Below are 22,602 nucleotides of genomic sequence, written 5' to 3'. Positions count from 1 at the left end.
TTTCCTTTTCATACTTTTTCTTTGATGTCTCTCAATTCATGTCTTCATTCGTATTTTGTTTTGGTGCTTGGTCTGCTTTATGTTGTTACTGCTCTTTATAGCATCTTGGTTTCTCCTCTGTTACGTGAAACTTAAACACTTTGCTTTATGTTGCGTATACGCCAGGGTAAACCGTTCGGAGTGTTGTGTTTGCTTGCTACTTTTTACAGCAAGCGGCTCACAAGCTACTTGTTTTCAAGCGTTTTTTTCTACCGCTTGTGTTCTTTACCCTTTATTTTCCCACTTTCTTTTGACAGCTGGAGCGTTCGCTGCTCATGGTGTAGTCTTACGCTTGCCTGATATGACACAAACGAAAGCTACTATTTGCCTTAAAGCCGCTTTGCGCTGTCTTTGTGTCGGTATAATGCAAAAGTGTTGTAGTGTAGCTTTCGGCTACTAGTACCTTTCACTAGCTATTGATATTGTTATTTCTGCAGACATTTAAACATGTTATTAATAGAAGGGGTGTGCTTATTTTTACATGCTTCTTTAAAGTGGTTTTAAAATTGCTTTAGAAATGTTGAGTATTTAGTATTGAGCATAAATAATTCAATATTTTGTTCTGAATTTCTTCTACGCGAAGTTCTTTTGTAATTCTTCGACTCAAACTATCAAAAACTACCATAACCAATTATTCTTGCTCGCCAATTAAGCATGTTTACCTTCGCATTATTTTTGATTTCTTCTACTTGACTTACCGTTTTAATTTGTTCTGTCAATACTCGTATTCAATTAATAGTTGCTTGCTCACTCCAACTCAAGCTTGTTTCAGTATTTTTTGTTATTGTTTTATCACTATTTTCTAAGCGAAATGTTTGTTTTTACTATTCTCTGCCCGGTTTGGTACTGTTAATTCGGTCTTTTGACATAGCATGGGAAACAAAAAGAGCATGCAACAGTGCTCGTTAAAAAAAGCGCTCCCGTTCTTCAGTTGTTTTTTTTTTTTTTTTTTTTTTTTTTTTTTTATTTTTTTTTTTTTTTTTTTTTTTTTTTTTTTTTTTTTTTTTTTTCATTTAGAAAACAACTATTCTTGCATTGTTTTTCGTACGCATTTTGTTTCCAGTGGCAGCCAGTAGAGATGATATATGGAATGGTCACCTTTGTTGTTTCAGCTGGTTGCATTCCATTTCGATTGCTTTTCAAARTGCTTTGATGATGTTTACTAAGGCGCGTGGCAGTTTACTATAGCAGTGAACAGTGAATGCTAAAAAAAACTTCAAACTTTCATAAAAAATGTAAGTTGTTTGCAAAATTGTTTTCAAAATTTTTATTTTGCAGACACGCACCACTAATTGTTAATTGGTAAACYGCAAGAGGTGAGATCTGATAGGATGAGTTTTAAACAAGTGGGATGTTGTCTTGCCTTTCCTTTTTGCAGCTCTCTGATGTATTTTAGGTCCAGTGCGTTTAAGGGGGATTACGGATTTAAAAAAATGGAATTTTTTATTGTCTTATTGAATTCTGCAAGTTGATTAGTATAATAGTTTCGGAGATACAGCCTTGAGAACTTGAGCTCGAGGCCAGCTGGCTACTAATGCACCATATTTAACGCATTTTTCTCGAAACTGTGCTTTTGAAGTCGTTTAGCAAGATTTCTCGAGAGCTACTTAACCAATCTTCATAAAATTTTACACAGGTCTTTGAGATACTATACTTAAAGGATTATTTTTTCGATTAAAATTATTTGAACAAAAAAATTTTTGGAAAATTTTCATTGAAATTTTAATCATTTTGTAAAAATGTCAGACGAAAATCCAATTTTCAGTTTTTTTTCCCTCGTCCAAATTCCAAGTTAAGCATATTTGTTTTATATGAGAAAAAATAGTTGTTGAAAAAGCGCTGCTTATTCCCCGATAAAACCCATGTAACCCCTTAAATTCTGCTWCCTTTAATTTTGTCTTAATTGTTTCTTCATTCGAGTCCACTCACTTTATATTATTTTTATGTATAAAATTTACTAATGCTATTGTATGGGCACAACTGTGGGAAAATGGAGCCTGCTTCAAAGAAATGAGCATCGACTTAGCTATTAGAGCAGCAATACTAACCTTGAACTCATAAACAGTGCGTTCAGAGCTGGCCAAAGARTGCCCAACCTCGATGTCAATAGCTTCAAGTATYTTTGTGATAAGACTGATATGGGTGAAAGACCATAGCGGAATCGTAGGAAACTTTAAAACTGATGAGCTAGCAAAAAAAGGCACTCTAGAACCGCTATCGGTATCCTCTTGTGTCCAACTACTAGATAGCTGAGCTTCGTGAAAGCTTGACCAACGCTGGGCCACCATCGGTAMATGCGCTGTCGTAAAAGCATTTTAGCCCAAGATCGTTCGCAAGAGATTTAACGATCGCTTTGCCCTCTGTAAGGCTGGTCTCTCCTTAGTTTTGGGATTTTTAAAAGACTATTACCCTATTGACATTACTCAATGAACCTGGTAATCCTACTAGACGGCATCTGTACTAACTTTATGGAAGGAGATGAGGTGGTTCCACGTTTACCAGGTCACGACGTTTCTGAGGGCATACCTTCAGACATCCCACTGAGCAGTGGGCAATGGAAATTAAACGCCTTTGGCCACTAATGTAATTTATAAGTTCGAACAGAAGATTTCGTCTTTTCTAAGGCCTCACAAAGAACTTGTTCGGTGAATTAGTTAAGATGATAAACTACCACTTAAGATATAATTTAAAAAACTTAATATCTTCCCATTTATTACCCTAAATGCTAYCAAAACAAAACTTTATTTTTTTATAATTGTGTATATGCAAAAGTATGTACATTTTTCTTTTAGAGTCCAAATACATACATTCTCATTTTAAAGGTAATTAAGCTAGATCAGTGATACAGAAGCCGCACGCTAGATACGATTATTATAGCAATATATTGTCCCGTTGTCACGCACGCAAAGAAAGATAAAAGCAACGGAATGGTAAACCGACTGAGAATGCCACAATGCTTGGGGAACATTTAATCGAAACTAAAATGACGACAAAAGCACTCATTCATTAGAGCAATTCAATACACGAAGTGATGACTTTGATAAAAATAACATTTATTTGATTACTACGGTTTACATACACACACACACACTCGAGCGAGCGCGTGTTGACACACGCCAAAGAGACGAAGTGAGACATTCACTCATCATCAATGMKAAAGCCAAATAAAATGCACATTGCYTCACCCCATAACCATTCACTCTCTACTCGCTCATCATGTGCGTGTATGTGTGTATGAGGAAAGAGACTGCAATAACATATATGTATTTGAGTAAACGAAAATCAAAGGGCGCGGCGCCGYAAGCGCTAAAAGCAGCTGAGTGATGAGTTTGGGCGGCCGCTGAGCGAATGTCGTCGCAACTAATTTAGAAATTTCACCTTTTGACACGAAAAACCAATAAAACGAAAATTGTATTACAAACTAATGTGATCATAAAAAAGCAAACTGATATTCACATGTCAAACTGCGCCACAGACACACACAACCGTATGTTTATTGTAGGTACATACAGTCTATTCCGCATTTTTTGTTCTTTTATTGTAATTTGCTCCTCCCTCCACTCTGTTGCACGTYCGTTTGTTATATAAGTACATATATTGGCTTTTAGTGGCGCCAATAGATGCGACTAGATTACAAAGTGTACAAATTCAGTTGAGTATATGACAGTTGTATATATGTATGTACATACGTACTTATCTATATAGTAAAACGAATTTGTTGGGACTGAGAAGCAGTTTTATTTCCCAGAACCAATACACATGCAACACATCGATACATATATTTATTTTATTATTCGGTTAGTAGCATCGTTGGTCTGTAAGAGTATATATACATACCCTACCTATACGAGTATACTATACATTTAAACACTTTTTATATTTTCTACCAAATCCTATATAYAAAAATTAGGTAATTATTTGGCATTTTTAGTTCATCGCTAGTCAAAGCAGCTTTCAGTTTCTTTTGGCAGTACGTTTACGAAGGTAATTTAACGTTATTAAATCTGTCTCTTATACACATCTAGATGTGTATAAGAGACAGATTTAACGCTATTAAGTAATTTTAAGTAATCTTAAAAAGGAATACATATTTATCTTCTTGTATTTATTTTTGTTTATAATTATTTCTGAAACACTTTCGAATATAATGTTGAGTGAAAAAGGTAATAAAATAGTAATCATAATCATAATTCTAAAAAGTAATCAATATATTGAGCTTCCTGTGATTAATTTTGATTATTTAAGATTATTTTGGAAAAAAGTACGAGTTAAATTTTGAAAGAAGAAACGAATTGTATGTTAAGAAACGATGTTAGTTAAATTTAAATGAAGTAATTATAAGTAATCCTAAAAAGTCATCAAATTATTTAGCTTCCTGTGATAATTTTGATTACTTAAGATTATTTTACAAAAAATTACGAAATTAATGCAAACTGACGAAGGTAATTATATGTAAAAATAAATAGTCATAAAAAGTAATCTAGTTATTTATCTTCTATTGATTATTATTTTTTATTCAATTTGGAAAAAATTGCGAATTTTCATTAGAGACGATGTTAGTTAAATTTAAATTAAGTAATCATAAGTAATCCTAAAAAGAAATATAATTATTTACCTTCCTTTTTGATTACTTCAGATTATTTTGGAAAAGAATACGAATGTAATTAAAGTAATGATTAAAAGCAATCAAATTATTTATCTTAAAGTGATTATTTTTTTGATCAATTTTGAAACAAATTGGCGAATTGTATACTATATACGATTGTTAAATTTAAATGAAGTAATTATAAGTAATCTTAAAAAGTAATAAAACTATTGACTCCTCTGTGTTTAATTTTTACTATTTAAAATTATTTTCGAGAAAGTCGAAAATTTCTTGCTAAATAACGAACGAATAAATGTGATGAAAGTAATCATAGAAAGTAATCAGAGTATTAATCTTCAAGTGATTATTTTTTTTTTCAATTCTGAAAAGTTATGTTAAGTGACGATGGTAGGTAAATGTAAGTGAAGTAGTCCTAAAAAGTAATCAAATTATTTAGCTTCCTGTGATAATTTTGATTACTTAAGATTATTTTACAAAAAATTACGAAATTAATGCAAACTGACGAAGGTAATTATATGTAAAAATAAATAGTCATAAAAAGTAATCTAGTTATTTATCTTCTATTGATTATTTTAAAAGAATTATAAATTTAATGTTAAGTGACAAAGGTAATTACATGAATTTTATGTAATTATAACTAATTGAAAAAAGTAATGAAATTGAATAAATTTGTAAATCCCAAAATCATAGCTTTTGTCAACCAGACAATAATAAATTTTTCATCTTTTTTCTTATTTTGGTAACTATATGTAATTAAAGTAATCATAAGTAATTTGAAAAAGTAATCSAATCGTTTATATTACTGTGATTAATTTTGTAAACCCTAAAATCATTTTTTTTTTGTCAAACGAATCAAAATTATTGTGTTTCATATTGTGTGGGATAGTAATTGATTACTTTTTCTTCCAAACCTAGAAAACCAGTTACTCACTTTCATTTCTACAATATTGTACTCGAAAACTTAATATTTGACTAAATAATATTTGGAATATTTGGTTACTTTGAATAACACAGCGAAACTACACTCAAATCCTCCTCGTAGCTAATTGACAGAATATTTTAAATAATTACGTAAACTGTATTTTCGTTAAGAAGTATTAAATGGATTGACTTTTCGTATGAGGATTGAAAAAGTCAACCACAGTTCAAAATTAAAAATATTTAAGGAGTCTAATGTTGTCCAAAACTCCTTTATACCACTCCTTTTTTAACATCTGCACTTTCAATAATGAACACAAACCCACATATGTGTTTAAACTCCTGCTCGTGTGAGGTATGACTTTCGAATAAACTTGAACGGCGACAATAAAGCAATAAAGGGCACACCCTACGAACAAATAAAGCAAATGGCAAACGAGCGGATAGTCATAAACTCCCACCCACGATCTATCCGTGTAACCTTGGCAAGAGTGTGAGTCAGCGCGTAATCGTCGAATGGGTTGGACATAAAAAGTGAAAGAATGTTTAACATTGAAGGAATCATGAAGACGAGTTGCAAAATGTTGCTGTAAACATTTAATATAGCCAATGTCATTACAACGCCTTTATTTCGGAACTTCTGACTATTTTATGCCCCCCTATAAATGGACGGGCATATAAGGAAGTAAGAAGTTGTGTATACTTGAAATAATAATGGTCAAGAGAACAAGGTTGGACAATTACTCTGCTAGTTGTGAATCTTTATTTGAAAAGTGGGCAAAAATTTTACTTAAGCTGAAATGGGAATACATTTTTGATAGTCCGAAGATACTATTTTTGCTTTTAATAAAAAGGCGGCCCCAAGGGTTGAAAATAATCTCATTTTTATTTAATCTAAGCTACTTACTAATCGCTGAACTAGCTGAAGAACCATCTGTGTCCAAAGTTCTCGATATTCTAGATTTTTTGAATATATTTTGCATATCAGGTTACTCTGAGTGGCCTTAAAAAATATATCCCAAGTGAAATAGTTTCACTTACAGCAAGAAAAACCTATTACTGCAGGTCTTTAGTGTGCCAAAGTATACACAGTTCCCACCAAAATAAACAACCAGGTTGTCAAGCACTAAAATAGCTAAGCCAATAATCTCCATAGCCAACATTTAGCAGTCCAATATGGCTTGTGCACTAACCTCACACACTTTGCTTGTTATACTTGCAACACAAAGGCCACAATGCCAAGTAATGAGCACAAAGGCAAACGCAAATAAGCAAAGCTAACAAATTTTCAATAATAAGAAAATTGGCATACATAAAAAGATTGCGTTGGAATGACAAAAGTAAAAGTGTATAAAATTGAAACCTTTTTGCCAAATCCATACATACACACACGCGCGCATGGGATATAAATAGTATAAATTGAAATGGCTGAGCTTTAGTTGGCTAACTGACGAATTTTGCGCACGAAAGGTCAAAGGAAAGTTTGAATGGAGGGTATAACATAAGTAGGCATAGTTACACACACATATATATATATATTATGCGAGTGCCGCTTTGCTTGTAGTGCGCTGCGAGCGTGCGCTTGTTTACGATCTCTACACACAAATTCACATTTGTTTATTTACACTCGTAATATGATTATATGAGCCAGCTCGTATATGCCTCTTTACGTTTTTCCAGCTCTCTAAACTAACGGTTTTATGAGTCTGCATTTGCCTACGTGTCAGACAGATCAGCTTTGCAGCGTACAAAATTGCCTTCAACTAAAATTTGTTTTATATTATATGCTTGCATATTTGTTGTCGTTTTTGTTGTTGTACACAGTCGCCTCATCGTCCATATGTCCGTTATAGCACATTTTACGCATTCATATGGAGATGAGAAGTTTGCTTGTGCCTTTTTATTGCCTACTTTTTGGAGCTATCTAAATGAGGCAGACATTTTGTSTGCTTTCCTGCATTTCCTTTAGTCTTCGTTTATTTTCGCTTTGTTAGTACGCCGCTATGCGCATTTATAGGCATATATATTTACAGGTCTTTCTTTAGTGCCTAAGTGAATGTGCTTTTACTTGATGTTGCTACATAAAAAATAATGAAAAACTACAAAAATTAAAAGCAACAACGGAAATTATTATCAAAAGCGAGTGTTTGTTCGAATGCTAACAAACAATAAGGAGAGGTATGTTGAGGTATGCAGAGCTTATTGTTTGAAGGTAAACAAACAAAATTGTTTTGGGCACATAACATTGTGACGATAGCGAAAATCCCATTTTGGCATTACATTTAAGACTGTGGGTTGGACAAAGAAATACTTTAATTTAGATAGTATCTTGGCTGTCATTTAAATTAAACTGATTTTCGTTTTTCAAATTTTATGAAGATTATTCAAAATATATATAAGATTACAATATTTAGATTATTTGGAAATCATCTACCTTTGTAAAAAACAACAATAACTTAAATTTAGTGTCAATACAACTAATAACTACTCCAATTACTCGGAATTACTTTTAAGCGCTTACTAAATCTGTTCTGCACTGCCTCAACGCAAGCTAATTATATTTAGTATGCAGTATAGGCTATCTTGCCTAATTGGCATCTAAAAAATAATTCCATTATTCACCATATTCCCCTATGTCCGACTTATTGCGTGAGTGCATGTGTGCCTATAAGTGTTGTTTGAATTTCCACACATTTATGCATTCATAACTAAGTGTGTGTGTGTCTTTTGCATTACATGTTGATGAATTTGCAATTCAATTTTGATTAATTTGCTTCTAACCTGACAATGATTAATTGAAAGTTGTGCGCACCGCTGACAGTGCCACTTAAAGTGTCACACATCCATTTACACACCAAGCTTATATAATTGCATAAGTTTGCAACATAACCTCACATATATATACATAGTTGCCACGAGTGCAACGTGGTGTTAGTGCAATCCCTTTTTATTGACGCATACTTTCCACAACTCAACGGTATATTTTGCGGTTACAAGCGCTTACAATTATTAGCACATCGAAGTGATAAATTTCACCTAAATGACATTGCTATTAATCATCCATGCTGGCTAATTTATTATACCGATAATGCAAATTATATTGATGCTGATGGAGCGTTGCAGCTTTTTGAGCTAATCGCGCATACAACAAAACTATTTCGTTTGCATAGTTATAGATTATTCTGCATGAATTTGGATGGTGTTCCATTGGAAGAAGTTTGCTTGTGATTATTTTCTGTATTATGATATCAAGTTAAGATATTTCTTTCGAAAAGAAGCTATTGATGAGAGTTTTACATAATTCCTTGCATCATGATCAAGGATGAAAACAACTAATTTTAAAGCATTTTCAAGTCACATCAACACGTCACATGAAATCATACATTCGGTTAAGCCATATAAATTTTATTGGAAAATTGCTCAATGAGGTGTGGAAAGTAGACAAGAGGTCCTACAACATGTCAATGCATATGTACCCCACCACATCACTAAGCCACATATTCATTTAGTTTGGGGAAACATCCAACATATTTAGGCACGAAATTACATCGAATCACATACTATAATGCCACATGACTCATAATACATGTAGCTATGTGTTACGAAGTGATTTCACGTCATGTCATGTAACAACTCTACAAGCACAAGTTATACACATATTCTGACCGTACTCAAACAATAAACTAGCTCATCCGCTTCTTAAACAAAATAATTGTGCGCTTAAAGTTTCCACAAAGCGTGGGCAACTTTTTCGTGCCAGCAATTGTAGGTCGTTGCCAAGTAGAAAATAAATCACAAGCAACTATTTTGATATTGGATGCACTGCTGATGTGGCTGGCAAACAAGCACAAACTTTTGGCGCTTGCATAAGCACACCAAGAGCATGTGGGTAAGTGTTTGCAACATTTCGTACTTATATTTCCATGCACTCAAAACTTTTCTACAATTCAGGCGCTCCAATGAAATGAAAAAGTTCTTCACATTCAAGCTGCAATTCTTTCGCTCGCCTTTTTTTACATTTCATTTAATTGTGGTGACTATGCAGAGAAGGAAAATTTACGGCAAAAAAGTAGAAAAAATAAGTGCAAGTACTTTGCAGCAGTTCCCAAACTTTTCAGCGCCGCCTTTATGTCTGGTACGGCTGGCATGTTTGTATGTATGTATGTGTGTGTGTGTGTAAAATCACTAAGACAGCAGCGCCAAAAAATCAATAGTTGCATCACTTCACCAGCGTGGAATGCCGAAGGAAAAGGAAGCGGTACGCCAGCAGGCGCCTGGCAGGCTAATGTTGGCCGTTGCTAAGGAAAATATATATGTAAACGTTCTTTATATATGTATTTGTGATTGCTTGTACTACCAAAGTGGATAAGCGATTGCTGAAGTGGTAGGAAATGAAACTGTTGAAGTCAGCGTCGCGCTCCAATTCTCAAATACTTGTTAGTTGCATACCCGCACGTTGAGCGAGTGCGGATTGCAACGTCATTACATTTTGGGTGCCAACGAAGCTCGCAGCGTCAAGTGGATTCAATCTATCACTTATCTCTTACTTTTTATAATTTATTTTTAGTTTTTTTTTTTTTTTNTGATGAGAGTTTTACATAATTCCTTGCATCATGATCAAGGATGAAAACAACTAATTTTAAAGCATTTTCAAGTCACATCAACACGTCACATGAAATCATACATTCGGTTAAGCCATATAAATTTTATTGGAAAATTGCTCAATGAGGTGTGGAAAGTAGACAAGAGGTCCTACAACATGTCAATGCATATGTACCCCACCACATCACTAAGCCACATATTCATTTAGTTTGGGGAAACATCCAACATATTTAGGCACGAAATTACATCGAATCACATACTATAATGCCACATGACTCATAATACATGTAGCTATGTGTTACGAAGTGATTTCACGTCATGTCATGTAACAACTCTACAAGCACAAGTTATACACATATTCTGACCGTACTCAAACAATAAACTAGCTCATCCGCTTCTTAAACAAAATAATTGTGCGCTTAAAGTTTCCACAAAGCGTGGGCAACTTTTTCGTGCCAGCAATTGTAGGTCGTTGCCAAGTAGAAAATAAATCACAAGCAACTATTTTGATATTGGATGCACTGCTGATGTGGCTGGCAAACAAGCACAAACTTTTGGCGCTTGCATAGGCACAGCAAGAGCATGTGGGTAAGTGTTTGCAACATTTCGTACTTATATTTCCATGCACTCAAAACTTTTCTACAATTCAGGCGCTCCAATGAAATGAAAAAGTTCTTCACATTCAAGCTGCAATTCTTTCGCTCGCCTTTTTTTACATTTCATTTAATTGTGGTGACTATGCAGAGAAGGAAAATTTACGGCAAAAAAGTAGAAAAAATAAGTGCAAGTACTTTGCAGCAGTTCCCAAACTTTTCAGCGCCGCCTTTATGTCTGGTACGGCTGGCATGTTTGTATGTATGTATGTGTGTGTGTGTGTAAAATCACTAAGACAGCAGCGCCAAAAAATCAATAGTTGCATCACTTCACCAGCGTGGAATGCCGAARGAAAAGGAAGCGGTACGCCAGCAGGCGCCTGGCAGGCTAATGTTGGCCGTTGCTAAGGAAAATATATATGTAAACGTTCTTTATATATGTATTTGTGATTGCTTGTACTACCAAAGTGGATAAGCGATTGCTGAAGTGGTAGGAAATGAAACTGTTGAAGTCAGCGTCGCGCTCCAATTCTCAAATACTTGTTAGTTGCATACCCGCACGTTGAGCGAGTGCGGATTGCAACGTCATTACATTTTGGGTGCCAACGAAGCTCGCAGCGTCAAGTGGATTCAATCTATCACTTATCTCTTACTTTTTATAATTTATTTTTAGTTTTTTTTTTTTTTTAATTTTGTTTTTTTAATTTTTTTGAACTACAACAAGACGAAAATGATGGAATAAGAATATATACATGCACACTCAGCGCTATGCATGTGTCAGCGTATTCCCTTGCATTTTTTGCCCACAACTACCAGCAAGTAACACATTTGCGCGCATGTAGATTACATGCAACGTTTGCATGAGTGTGTGTGTGCTTGCGTGCGGCGCATTGAAAGTTTGTCGCTTTTTCGGCGCCCTTCAATCTATGCCTGAGTTCAGCCGCGTCACCCAGCATCCGCTTCCGTTCGGCTGTGAAAACTAACGGCCTCCGACACACACGCACACACATGCACCCACACTCGCAAGCTGAACTGACATGCATTTTATAAATGTGTGCGCCAACTTTTGCAAGAACTCATACAATTCGGCAAACAATAGCTAGATAGACAGCATTGTGCATTCACCCATATGTGTGAGTGTGTGTGTGTGTGTGTGTGTGTGCTTCGCCGCTGATTGCCACAGTCGTTGCCAATGTTGATGCCATTGTGGAGGCCGTTCATTTTTTACTCTGCGCTTCGCTACCAGCTCCCGCAGCTGCAAGGCTTTCGGCTCTTATCCGCATTCGATGCGCTCCATTTTCGGCAGTGCCGTYATGCTTTGGCTCGTTGCCAAGTTGTCCTACCAGCGCGCTTCAAAGTGCCAGCATCGAGTTCACTGTGCCACATTCAGGATTTGTGTGCACCGCGCCGCACCACTACCCCGCCAACATTTATATCGTTTTTAAAAATGTTTTTCGCTCATTTTTCTTCTTTTTTGCGCTTAGTTTTTTTTTTTTTTTTTTTTTTTTTTTTTTTTTTTTTTTTTTTTTTTTTTTTTTTTTTTTTTTTTTTTTTTTTTGCCAGCGCTTTGTTATCCTTTATTACAGTTACATAGTTTTGCAGCCGTTGCAGTCTGCTTCACTTCTCTTCTTCACATTAAATATATGTACGTGTTTGTACATTCTTTACGCCACTGAGCTGACAGTAATTCTCTCGGTTACTGTCACTACCGCGCACGCAGCAGCGCTTACCCTCCRCGACACTTTTGTGCCATGTTATGTAAAAAAATGTGGATTTTGGTGCTAACGAAAGGCCAGTGATGTGGAATTTCGGCAAAGCGCGCCCCTGTCCCTCAATACATATGCGCGCCGAGCGGTATTAGCTGCCTGCTCGGTAACCAAGCATTCCACAAACACAGGCGTCGCTAGCTCAGCTTACTGCATGCTTGGCGCCGCGCTACCATCAGATAAATTTAATTTCATACAAATTCAGATTATTGTGCAATCTTCTACTTTATTCATTTTGTATTTTCGTGCATATTTGTTTCYCATTTTTGTTTTGGCTCTCACTTTGTTTCATTTGTTTTGCATTTGCTGCATACTTCTATTTAACTGCAAGCCGAAAGCGACGCCAACAGGGGCAGTAGCAGCGACAGCGGCGGCGACGTGTCAGTTTAATGCATTTGTAATATTTGCGAATTGAATTTCACAGACAGACAGTTGARTAATTGAATTACCGTTTCGAGCAGTTGCTTGGCTTACAGATATCGTTGTGTGAAACCGTATTTCCAAAAATGTAAAAACAAAAAAAAAAGAAAAAAAGAAACGAACAAATGCTGCTTGAGCAATGACTATCATTTGGCCATGCTTAGTTATATTTTGGAAGATTTCGATGGGGATTTCATTTAAATCCTTCAATAAGTTGAAGTAAAAATAAAACATACAAAGTAGGAGAGATAGAAAAAAATTATAAAATGGAGTCTGGATCGTGACTGTGTTCGGGCTTATTAGTATTATATTTCACTGTGCTGTTTTGTGGTATTTTAGAAAATCGCGCAATTTCTTAGCTTTTCGTACCCTTAAGGTCCTAGATGCATTGCTTAATTTGTAAAATATTGAGAAAGGTCCTATTCGCTGTGCATAGTGTCAAAGCGTTTGATCACTTGCCGCCATACCTAAAATTTGTATGGTTTTTCTCAGTCTAGAAACTTSAAAAATTCAACTTTTTCACATATCTCAATAGTCTAAATATAAAAAATTAAAAAAAAAGTTTCCAAATGCTAGATTACTTTTAAAATTATAGCAGTTTTAGTGTCGTGCTTGTTGTGGTTAGTCTACACTTTAAACGCGTTTATTTTCTCAAACTTCCTTATTCGATGAGGACGTCACGATATCTCAAGTTCTAATCTGTCGATTTATTTGARCTTTTTCATTAAGGTTCTTTAGATATCCCTCTGATGTATGCACAAAAAAATTGTTTTAATTTGTTTGTAATGTTTAAAAAAATTCGAAAAAGTGAAAAATATTTGTGAAAAATCGACATTTCTGTAGTATAGTATACATAGTAGTGTTTTGGAAAGCAATTAGTGAAGATGGATCGACAAACAAGTTTCGAAATKAAACAGAGAGATTGAACTGTATCAAAACGGTAAATCTCAAAGGRATATAGCAGAATATGTCAATAAAAGTTGGGAGAACCGTGCAGCACATTGTTAATAATTTTGTTAGRGAAGAAAGAACTAAAAACAAACAGAAAAAAAGAAAGAAAGTGTTTATCGAAAGACATGTGGCATTTATCGTTCGGGAATCTAAGAAAAATTCTCATCTCATTGCTTCAAAACTGACCGCTATAGCACAAAACCAACTAAATATCCTTGCCAAACCCTAAACAGTAARAACTGTAATCGATAACTATGATTTTAATGGGCGGATGTTTCGAAACAAAACCAGAAAAACCAAAAGAACCGTTTGGAAAGAAGTATTTCCTAAATGATATGAATTTTTTGTAAAAGGTCTACAACGTCCAAATAACTTCTAAGCTACTAATTTTTTTAGGTTTTATGTACAACGAAAGTAAATTTAATTTATATGGTTCAAATGGTAAACAAATGGTTTGGCGAAAAGAGAGCTGTGAGCTTCAATTGCAAAATCTTACATCCAGTATTCATATATATATCATATTCCAGACACAACGAACAAATTCGTTTTTTATARACATTTTACATCAAAACMTTAAGTCGTRCGTTGAAAAACTGTGGATCGAAGAATATTTTTATTTGTATCAGGRTAACGATCCCAAGCACAAATCTTTTGTTGATGGGGAATGAAATGCTACCACAATTTCCGGACATAAACATAATTGAAAATGTATGGGTCTGTCGCGTTTGAAATTGTTCGTGAACATCGGATTTTGTCAAAGATTACTTTTTGGATGCTTAACGCRCAGAATTAAATCGATGCCCAAACGTCTAAAAGCCGTAATTTCCACGAAAGGTGGATTAAAAAAATAATAATATCGAGCTGTGTCGATTTAGTCCTTTATGTCTATTTATACCCGAACTTGTTTGTGTCTCAATGTTTGAGATATTGGTCTAAATGTTGCACACGTTCTGTTCTCACCAAGCTGTTCATTTGTCGGAATCAACGATATCGTAAAACGATCAGAATAAAGTGCTTGTCTGGAAAACTTTTTCAGTTGACAAGTGGTCTTCAGACATTTTGACAAAGTTTGTTATCCAAGASAACACTAAATTCATCGAAGAAAGCAGGACCATATAACTACCTATCAAAATCAGAATAAACATATTTTTATACACATATTACACACAGAAAATGTACCTGTGAAAGGTATTATAGCTTCGTAGTTTCCAAAGTTTATGATTTTTCTTGTTTTCGCTTTTGTCAGTATAGACGCCTCACTGTTTTATGCTAAAACTGTCAAGTGAAACCCTTAAAAATTCAATCATTTAAGGCACGTTCCAAGCTCAGATTGCCAGTAAATTATTTTTTCTTTAATGTTTCATATTTTATCTTTCGTTGGCTATCAGTTTAAACCTACTGTAAATTACTTATTTTTTGATCATTTCTTCTTAGAAAAACTGCTATATAACTGTCCAATACATCTTTCTTCAAAAATTCAATGTAAATTTAGAGCTGACAATATATAAGTATTTATAGTTGACCGTGGAATTGTTTCACCATAGCAGAATGCTAGTGGAAAAGTAAGGGGTCAACCAGCAGCATGGTCGGTGCTTGATATCAAGAAAATGTTGATCACCAATCTATAAGAAAATAACCATTATTTTCTCTTGTGAATTGGAACATAATTGCAGAACAAAGTTCACATTCTTCATATCATAGCTGCAACACCATTTCACCCTCATTGGATTTATTCGAAGACAGATTTTATACAGCGTAGGTTGGCGTGTTGTTGCGTAAGTGTGAAAATGCGCTCGGCTCGGCCTTAAGGGACTACTCTGCACGCACCCTTATGGAAATAATCTAAAGATCTGATGGAATATAATCATGTGCAATTTTAAAACCAGAAATGCACCAAAACTCTATAAAGTATTTATTAGCTAGCAAACGAAATAATTTGCCGAGGTCTTGGTACTTGCAACCCATGTCCTATACGTGATACCCCTGAGTCTTGAACTGCTTCTCAACCTATGCTTTTTTCAAATCAATCATTAGTATTAACTTTTTCACACAATAAATTGTTTAGCACTCTCCCCTGCAAAGGCTCAACAGCTTCGACCGTTAGYAAACAATGAAATTAACATAGAAATCTGTTAGTCCGCGAAAGCAGATATAGGTAAATRTGTACAATAACAAAGGCGCTGGCTGCGAATGCTAATGGCGAGCGAAAAAGTTGCAAATGATGGCATTGTCAACGGCAAAAAACTGAACCACCTGCAATTACAACAATGCAGTGCGGCTAGAAAAGTTGGCCGCGAAAGTTCAAGTGTGAGAACAATTTGCAATTTGTAATTTCACTTTTCGCTTTTCGCCGCAGTGCACTCGAATCTGCTGGGGCCGCGCATATTTATTGTGATCATGCGGTTGACGGTCGTTGTTTTTGTTCATCTGCGCGCTTGGCTGGTGGCCATGGGGTGCGACCGCAATGCAGGCAATGTGGGATAATTAACATAATTTAGTGCAAATGTTTACAAATATTGTTTTACGTGGACTTACATAATGCTTATTGAGAACTGTTAAACACGCTTTGCGGTGCAGTTGGCGGCGGTAAAGGGTGCGAGAATGTTTAAACGGTGTTGGTAGTTCGTAATTGYAGTAATGTTATTAAAGTTGATATGCTTGATTATTTTATAGAACTTTTATCTCTCCCTTTTCAAGCAGTTGAACTGAAGTTAAAACTCCACTAACTCGGGTTTATTTAAAATATTAATTTTGGGGATTGCGGAAATATTGTATAATATGAAAAATCAAAGTTATTTAATACCTTCATGTTTATATGAAATAAAACAAGAAAGAACGTTAACTTTGGCTGAACTAAAGTCATAATATCCTTGAAATACAAAAGTTTCCTTACAAGAGCTTGATTTCGAACGGTCAGTTTGTATGGCAGCTATATGCTATAGTAATTCGATCTGAAYAATTTTTTCTAGAATTGTACCACTGCTTCAGAAAATAATCTATGCCGATTTTCGTGAAGATACCTTTTAAAATAAAAACTTTTCCATACAAACACTCGATTTGTATTGGTCAGTTTGTATGGCAGCTATATATTGTTGTGAGCCGATTCAGAAATTTTCTTCAGATTTTGTAACGTTGCATAATCCATACCGAATTTCCTGAAGATATCTTATCAAATAAAAAAGTTCWCCACATTTTAATTGTTCAGTTTGTTTGACAGCTATATGCTATAGTGGTCCGATATTGGCGTTTCTGACAAATAAGCGGTTTCTTTAGGTGAAGAGGTTAAATGAAAAATTTCAGGTCAAAATCTCACAAACTGAGGACTAGTTCCCGTATAAAAAGATGGAGAAACTGGCGGACATGGCTAAAACGTCTCATCTGATCATAATGCCTATTTAAAATTATTTATGTATTTTATAAAGTGTACGGCGCTTCCTTCTGGGTTATTTAATTAAAATTCTTGTTAAATTTAATATACTTTTTTTAGAGTGTAAAAAGCAAAGACGTTAGTATTTAAGTAAAGGGAATAAATTTCTATTTTATTTTCTGTCCGAAAAGAATATCAGATGACAATGTCTCTAGTAAAATGCTATAATGCCGATAAAAACAAAAATATAAAAGCAACAACTGGTTAAGTGCGTGACTGACTGRCCTGAGCAGATTTGTGTGCTTCTCGTAAAAAGAGAGCACACATAATCGTCTATTTGGCTCCAAGTTACAATAACTAACTAGTTTTAGAAAATTTTTTATATTTATAATTGTTATTTAAAAATAAAAATCGAAATTGCTTAATAATTATACTGAGATAGATTTATTTACATATAGCCAAAGCTATTAAAACCAATAAAAAAACATTTTAAAACAAACTAAGTTGCACTTTTTTCAGTAACTAATCAGCACTTTATGAGCTATTTAAATGCAAATAGTTTACGGTAATTTCCCGCACTCTAAATATTTAAAAATCACTTCAAACTTCTTTTCTCTTTTTAAATTTTATTTTCGCAAAAAAAGTCTGAAATCTCTGCATTTCCGTTCTGTTTATTACTTCAAGTGTTTGCGTTGTCTGCTTAATGCCGGAAATTTGATGAAACTCAATTTAAAGCTAAATGCTTAAGCGGCTTACATCGATCATCCTCTACACCCTGCCAGTAGCACCGTCCGCATACACACATAGCGAGGTGCAGAGGTGCCGGTACACGCATCTGAATGTGTGAGTATTTGTGCGCAAACTGTAAGCATGACAAATAAGAACAGCAATTGTGCATGGGCCCCTCTGCACGCTTACACCACCACACACAGACCGCTCATATGCACAACGTGTGATATGGCTGAATGGATACTGGTGGCAAGATAGACACCCTATTACGTGTCTGAATGCACTCCATGGTACAATAAAAATATGCAAATGCAATTTTTTTTTTATATTTTTTCTACTTTTTTGAAATTCAGTAAGCAAGTATCGCATACTGCCTGTGATGCTGAGGCAAAGGAGTCTGCCAGCGAAACGCAACGAAATACGACACGCGTGTGCATGCTTGCTTTATGTGCCGTGCGACCCTAAGGATCAACCACCACACATGCTTATATTTCTATTTGATTTATAAAGCTAACGAAGCGCAGCAAACAAAAATAAAAAATGAAAATTGTAATAATAAATAACTTGTTATTGCAGAAAAATACTCGTCTTCTCAGCAAATACTTGTAAAGATGTGCCAAGCAAATAGCTGCCAGCAAAGCAGATGCAATAGCTACCCTCCACGCACCTTTACCTTTGCCAGTTCCGGTACTGGTATATACAAATAAGCCCGTATAACTAGGTTACGTATACGCCACGGGCGCACGTCTCGTTTGCATTTGCATGAGTATGAGCAAATAGATGCGCATTATTTCGCTCAAAACTTTTGCTATGCTGTTTGTTTTCTTGTCTTTTTATTTTATTTACATATTTTTTTTATAATTTTTTTAGTTGTTGTTGGCTTGTTTGTTTTCTTCTCTACTGCATTGTGCTGTTGTAAGGCCGAGAAGCTCAGATTACTTTGTCACTATTTGTATATTGAAGTGCCAATGTTTACTCATATTTTCCAGCACTTTTCACTGGGTGTTAACTGCGTGAAGTTGTTCGTTTGAAAGTCAATATTTTTTTTAATTTTTACTATAGTTTTTAGTTTAATCAGCATATCGGTTATCTGAATTGAGTGTTTGTGGCAGTTCAATGTAATGTAAGTAATTCGAAATTTAAATCATTGCAGAGCATTTTTTAAGTTTTTCATTAAATTCGAAAATATTTTTATCTGGTGGCTTAAGCTTAAAAGATACGATGACCTTTCGTGGAAACAATATATTGAATTTTTTTTATGAGAGTCATCTACTTTCTTTTGGGTACGTTTTTGCAGATATGAAATTAAATTAAAACAAACCTCTTAGCCATATCCAATTCGCGGGTATTGACTGGGCAATAGGTATCCCTTCTTACAATGTTATGGTTGCTTACATTGTTATGGTTTCAAGCTTGCTGTTCTCATTGTAGGCAGGCGGCAACAAGCGAAGGCTAATGTATTTATCCAATGTGTGTTGTGAACTGGCTGCAGTTATAAATGCGAGGGAGAGACTACCGAACTTCAAGAACTCAACATGGGTGTTGAGGATTGCTACGAAGCTGTTGCGACTGGTGGACACAGCGATCCTTCAAGCTGTGGCGGTACTGTCCACACCTTCTCAAGCTGGTAAGTAAAGTGCTTTGAGGTTAAAAACCGAAAAGGAAGATGAAATACCTCGCTCTCTGAGGGATAACCGATAGTTTCATTTCTGGTAACAATAGAAGGTTCCAGAGAAAGCCAAAAAGGTAATGAAGCTCTGAAATGACGTTTAAACATGATGGTCTATGATCGCAGTAAGCCGCTGGAATAGATATCACAAGAGCTGTGGGTAATGGKGTAAATAAAGATATAGGAAGCTCTCTTCTCGAGGATGAACACCAAAAAAATGAAACCATGCCATCGGTGGGCTCAAAGGAATCCATGAACTTTCAAAATAAATCATCGATTACTGAATAATGTTAAATTCTGTAAATCTGTAAATTCTCATGTCTTCTAAAAAAAAAGTTCTCYTCTAAAAATGTTAAGAAAAAATGAGGTTTTTCACCTCGGATGCGGATGTAACCCGCCATGCTAATGAAGAAGTTGCACTACTGGATACTAAACTTAACTGATAAATCAAGTTTCAAGAAATATACTTATTTCGGGATCATGAGAACGGAAAAAGTTAAGAAATTCGGCCTTTAATAGACTAAAAATCAAATGTTGCTCAAGACTCTTCCCAACTGTGATAATTTTGCAAAGTATTTTCAAACTACTTTTTCCCAGTTAACCTGGTTAAAAATAAGTAGCAGTTGAAGCTAKACTAAATGTGAACTAAACTCAGCTGCCAAGTATAAATACTAATCCTTCCAGAACGATAAATCGCTTAGAATATATCACAAAACAGTTTACGTGATTGGTATTGATTCAAGCTAGAAAGGCACAAATTCGGACATCTTTCCGCTATTATGTAGATAATTCGGAATATAAAATGTAATKCAATCAGAGAAAATGTTTTTCGTAGTTTTTCAAAAAACTTTAGAAATTGGTATACGTTAACATTTTTTAATGACCAGTATGGTATATGGACCAGTATGGGTCAAATTGATCAGATGGTATAAGGTTTGTTAATTAACTAATTTTGGAAAGAAAAAATAATGAGCAAATATATTAAACAGAACACAAAATTKTATCTTAAAATATTTTAAAAGAAAAAAATTCTACATTTCTACATTTAAACTGCATCAAAAGCTAAGATTTATATATTTCTATATAAATTGATTTTAACTGACCGCGCTCATAACATGCACATGCACTTCACTACCATAACTATTCCTAGCTCTCTCATACATAGACGTGCACTAATAGCTTGCCGGCGCTACGTGCCAAGTATTTATGCCAATAAAATACGAATTTCTGTGTTAAAGTGACACCCATTACAAATTGTCAAGTTGTAAAAATAACACAGAAACTACGAGCACTGAGCACCACAGTGCACATGACGCCAAGGAGTGAAGCGAGCGCATGCAACACACGCGCATAAGTACGTGTGTGAGTGTGAGTGTGATAAGATTTTATGCGTGCAAATGGATKTGCAACTGTGTGTGAGTTGGAAACATTCAAAAATGCCATGTCAAACGATTCGACACATTTTAGTTGCAGAATTTTATGTCAACCCAAACTGAAATTTATTTCCAAAAACCGGCATCGTTACATAACGGGCGAATGCAAATGCTGGTATTTGTGTGTGTACTAGGGTGATTCAAAAAAAACAATTTTTTTTTTTTCGTTTGGTACTCTGAAAAACAGGTTCCTAGACACCTCCAAGTTCCATCATTCATATTAATTTAGTTCACTGAGTTATAAAATTAATAAGAAATAAAAAAATTTCGCAAAAATAATCAAACTTTAACTATTAATATCTTTTAAATAGTTGGGTTTACGGAAAAATCGTACAGACCTTTTTTGTAGAGCATTCAGTTTCCTACAAAATCTAAGGAACAAGATATTTTTTCAAGTAGTTGGAAGCGAGTTATAAAGTTTTCTATATGATAATAAGAAAAAATAGAAAATTGTAAGCAGGAGGACCTTAACGTTATAATTAAGAACTCATTCTTGGAGAGGTTTCCTTAGAGGTGTTTCGGAACCCATTTTCAGAGTACCAAACGAAAAAATTTTTTTTTGAATCACCCTAATGTGTATGGTTATCTATTGTCAAATTGTGATTGCTATTGCATATTTGGCAGACATTTCAGTGACAATCAGAAATTTTGATGTCAGCAAAACTGAATTCGAGCTGAACGGTTGGGAAGTTCGGGGGAAAATGTTGTCATTTAAATATTTACACACACCATGATTGATACTGAACCGCAGGGGACCGACGAGCGACAATATTTGGTCAGGTGTAGAAATAATTGGAGAGAAATTGAATAAGCCAAAAGGTGGTTGAAACTAATTTCGAAGAAGTAATGTTCGGACAGATTGAGTCAAATATTGGTAAAACGCTTGCTTGGATGCAAATGAACACGGAATACCTAGAAATTTAAAAAAAAAATTGCATGCAAATCGAAGCTTTCAAAGCAAAAGCTATACAAAAGCTGGTGAAGTTAAAATTGGATGAGGAGAATCATTCAGAAATCAAAATATATAAAATAAATCAAATATATCATTCTAATCATATTCGGGTTCCATTACATTTTAATGAATAACATACAGCAAATGGCATTTAAAATTTTGATGAAACTTTATGTATTTGTTAAAAGCCTAACATTTGTTAAAAATATGATTCGTGCCATAAATTTTCATTTTCGAAACCCATTTCGAACAAACTACCACTGACACACTCACATCTTTACATATGTGTATTACAGGCCACATGTACACAACACACATTTAGCATAACGAATACATGTCTGTATATAAAATAGAATACTCGCAACGACGTGTCTACTTATGTTCGTATTATTATTTCATAATAAATCCTTTTAAGTACCGACAATGAAAATACAAACTTACGGTAAAACTACACGAGTGGAAGCAGTGAACTGCACACCTGAATCTACAAAAACTACAATTACACAAGCAACAAAAGTGAAATAGGTCAACAATGCTGCAAAGAGTTGGCAGCGTTC

This window comes from Bactrocera latifrons, unplaced genomic scaffold (assembly GCF_001853355.1).
Source record: "Bactrocera latifrons isolate USDA-ARS-PBARC rearing strain unplaced genomic scaffold, ASM185335v1 scaffold_10, whole genome shotgun sequence".
In the NCBI taxonomy this organism is placed as follows: Eukaryota; Metazoa; Arthropoda; class Insecta; order Diptera; family Tephritidae; genus Bactrocera; species Bactrocera latifrons.
Note: the sequence above shows the minus strand (reverse complement) of the source record.